Below are 4,418 nucleotides of genomic sequence, written 5' to 3'. Positions count from 1 at the left end.
GGGAAAAGCTGAATTCCTACCCACGCCCCTAAACTAACATCCAATAAGCAGCAATGAGAACCAGTGACGTAGCTTCCTTCTGAGGGAACCTGATAAAAGCAAGGTGCACCCTCCTCATCCCCTCGGCACACCATGGCTGCATTCCTCTCTGAGCACCGCCCGCTCAGGTGCCCAAAGAGCCGCCCACACAGAGTCGCGGCACAGGCGACTAGAATCATCGCACACAGGACTTGCCATGGTCGAGGAAAAATTCCAAGGAAGGTCAAGGAAGCACCGCATGCTCTGTCAATCGATACTGGGATGCAGCAAGGGGCCCCGTGAGCCCCACAAGCTTCCCGCCGCATCCGGCAAACCCTGGGTAAGTTATTCCTTGCATTCTGGGGGGGACCCTCCCTTGCCTTTGCAGAGAATCTGACTGAACTCGAACTGCACTCTTTAACTGGGGGGGGGGGGGGGGGCGGCTCCAGTACCGTAAGGGAATCACAGCAGGAAGGGCCATGGAGAACTGGAGGGGAAGGACGGGCGGCTACGGCTCACTGGGGAAACCAGTGCGTGGGAATCTGAGCAGAGGCCCTGGGCCACACAAATGCGAGCTGGAGGACGTGGTCCAGGCAGACAAATGGCCCCATCCTCCCAGCTGCAGAGCTCCGTAGTGCTCCTAGGGGCCCAAGAACCCGCTTTGGAGATGTTGGAGGGCATAACGGATAAATGAAGAGAGCAGCTCATGGGGAAATGCCACACACAGTGCATGTAAGGGACTGGAACCCCACAAGGAAGGCCTCAGAAGGCAGCAGCAGACGCACTTTCCAAAATGGCACCCAGAAGGCTGCTGGGGACAGAAACTCCCAGCGCTGAGAACTTGCTGAGGACAACTGCTGAATGGAACAGCATGTCAGCCTGCGCCAAGCAATGCGGGGATGCTGTGAAATGCACATGAACGCTGCCTGTGCACGGCAACAGAAAGTGCAGCAAGTGCACATCCACCCGGTAACGGCACAGCCCGTGTGGACTGGGACCACAGAGATCCCTGTGGAGGACCAGAGAAACCTGAGGTAGCGCTGCAAGTGGAGAAGGTAAGCCTGAGAAACAAGTAAGTAAGAATCCCCAAATGCTCCCCCACGTGCTCCACAACTGCTCCCTGTGTTTGCTACCTGAGATGCCTCCTGCTGAATTCCACTGTACCCACCCCTTTCCATGCAGGCTCTGCACCTGCTCCCCTAGCACTCCCAGGTGATGCCATGGGAAACAGAGCTAACAATCCTGACACATGTTGCTCTGGAATCCCAGCAGCTCCATTGGGGATACAGCCACTGTGAGGCAGAGGGACCCAGCAATGGAACGCTTCCTGGAACCACCGGCAGCAGACAGAGATCCGCAAGGCAAGTGCACACCTACCTGACTTCCTGCTGAAAGCTGTTGGGCTCGCAGAAATCCACAGACACAGCAGGCAAAAACCATGCTCACTACATTGGAGACCTATGAGAATGCAGACACCAGATGGCCGGTAAGACAAGGAAATGTGCTGCACCCACCAGGAACTATGCCATGATCCAGGAACACCTGGATGGCAACAAAAACTGTGGACAGGCAATCTGCGGGGGGGGCAACGCTGACTCACTTTAATTCACAGCTGGGCCAGCTCCTGGGGATCAAAGCAGACCGGGCTGAGGAGGACAATGCAATGGCTTCCTTGGAAATGCAATCTGACGGAGGGGATTGAGTCCAATTGCCGATTTCACATCCGTGCGCTGCTGAGCAAGGAAGTGAGTGTCTGTGCATGAACACAGAGGGAGCAACTGGGCACCCATCGCAGCTGAGTGTGTGACAGCGGGTTAGGGGCAGGAGCCACCATTGAGGGCAGGAGGCACATAAACAGGTTGTGGGATTGGGGGGAGGGGGGAGGCTGCAACTTTCCGTGGAGGGATGAGGGGGAAGGCACAGGAAGGAGGCAGGTAGAGTAGGCTGTGTTCCAGAGGAAGAGCAACCAACATCCCTGGGGTCACAGCACAGGAAGGAATGCTCCCCCAAAAAGTCCATGGGATTTAGGGGAGATGACACAGAACCTGGGAGGCGTTGGTGGAGCCTCACACTTGCAATGCTCACTCCAACAGGATTCTGGAAGATGGGGGAAAAGGGAAAGCGGTTCCTGGGAAGAGAAGCAGAGCTGGAAAGAGGACAGACGAAGAGGTGAGTGGTGGGGGTTGGCTCCAAAGAGATGGAGGGCTGAGCTGCAAGGCACCAGGGAGACAGGAAGGCTGATAGGCAGCTTCTGGGCAGACACCAGCTGAGGTTGGAAAAGGAGACCTGGAGAGCCTTGTCGATGACTGCTGTGGGAAGAACAGGAGTGGCTGTGTGGGGGACAGGTGCAGGACATAAAGGTTTCCCTGGCACTGCCAGGGCATGGACATTCACAGGGCAAAAGTAGTGACCAAGGCCCATCCCTTTCCAGCACACGGGGGAAAAGGTTCCAGGAAGCATGATGATGCTGCTGGAGCCCAATGCCTGCAGAACGTGCTGCAGAGAGGCGGCTCCCTCGGCTAGGACACCCTCAGGCAGAACTGCCCGCCAACACCCACAGCCAGGGACATGGGAGGGGACTTGGAAACATGAACCTGAAAGAGCAAAGCCAGGAAAGAGTGAGCTCAGCTGCAGTCTCCATTCCCGAGAAGCTGCAAGAGCCACCCTGGACTCCAAATACCCGGAGACTGTGCCCTGCCACTCACAGCCTGGCCTCACACCGATCTCTTGTGCTCCATGTACCTCCCATGAACCCCTGGCCCCAGCTTCTGCCATGTTCACTTGCATGCCTGTCCCTGTCCTTGTCCCCATGCCCACACCCTGCAGACTATGGCTCAGTAACTCCATTGAACATTGGGGACGAGGTGCTGTGTGAGGGTGGGCACTGGGAAAAAGGTACAACGGCAGCACACAAACAGGCCAGAAGACATAGATATGGAGGAGGTGCAGGCAGGGTGATGGGGAAAGACCTCCAGGAGACATGAGCCCAAGCTGTGGGATGAGGAATGCAACAGCACATTACTCACTCAGTAAGTACTGGGAACATGGCAGTGGTGGAAGTGGAGATCACAGAGCAGCACTGGGCTGAGGGTACACATTGAAGAAGCACCCATGAGGTTAAGGGACACCAACACAGCACTCCTGTCATTGAGCACAGCACACTGCAGTGGCAGAATGGACCAAGGCGGGGTGAGGGGGATTCTTGTCCACACACAGGGAGACAGGACAAGAGCAAACAACGTACAAGGACTCATGGAACACACACAAGACGGGTGGGGGGGCGGCTATGAGAAAGGAGACACGCTCATGCACGGGGCTCACAAATCCACGGTCTTGATCACGCTTTGTACAGAGGCTGCTCTACCACATGGGCCACACTCTGCATGCCCTAGAAGTTTGGTTCAACTTCACAGGTTGAGGGGACATGAGGGGAAACAAGAAGTGTGGGCACAAAGAACTAGACTCAGTGGGCTTCAAAACATTGACTGCATTTATTTAACAGGTGTACAGGCTCAAAGCAAACCCGAAAAGGTACACAGGGGAAACTGGCATCTCTAAGAGGGAGGGCACTATATCAGGGGGTGCACTGAGTAGGCGCGGGAGTGTTATCGGTAAAGAGGGGGGTAACCAGGATGATTTGTGGGGCGTGAAGACCAACAGCTAGTCCCTCTGCTGGCCAACAGCATACAAAACTGCCAGCGTCAGTGCTTTTCAGAATGGAATCTCGATCTCACTGACGACTCGGGAGGCTTTCAGCAGCATGCATCGAGTCCGCGGGGGGAGGGGAGCTGGTGGCGTGGAGAATACACGCAAAGGGTGAGTCATCCTTACCTGGACACAGGTAGAATGAGCATCCTCCGACCTACAGAGGGACACACACAGATACCATCGGGAGGGAACGGTGGTTTCCCTTTTCGCAGCACAGCCCAACACATAATCCATGCAGACGCTGCCAGGTGGAGGCCACATCCACATCTGGGGAAGAAATTGACAAATGAACGACACTCCGTCAGATCCATCAAAATTTATTTCAGCTACAAGGAAACCCCAACAGCCCCAGGGACAGGCCAGCACCTCAAAATGAAATGGGCAGTCGCAAGCACAATGGGGATGGGCAAAACAGGCTGCATTCGGAGGGGACCAGCAGCGCTAGTTTGTGTAGAGCCGCCAGCTCGGCTCCGGTCCTCCCGCCCCCATGATCTCCCGCCCCTGGGTTGCCCCGGGCACAACCCGCCGCTTGCCCACCGACGATCCCAGAGGACCCCTCATTTACGGCCTGGGCCCTCACCTGAACCCGGGTGGCAGGACACGCTGGCCATAACCATAAAAAGACTGACGTGCACTGTCCCGTGTTTTTTTTTTTTTCCCCCTGCAATTGCAAACCAGAGTCGCTGCGTTTG

The sequence above is a fragment of the Myotis lucifugus genome, unplaced genomic scaffold (genome assembly GCF_000147115.1).
Source record: "Myotis lucifugus unplaced genomic scaffold, Myoluc2.0 scaffold_733, whole genome shotgun sequence".
NCBI classification, from domain to species: Eukaryota; Metazoa; Chordata; class Mammalia; order Chiroptera; family Vespertilionidae; genus Myotis; species Myotis lucifugus.
Note: the sequence above shows the minus strand (reverse complement) of the source record.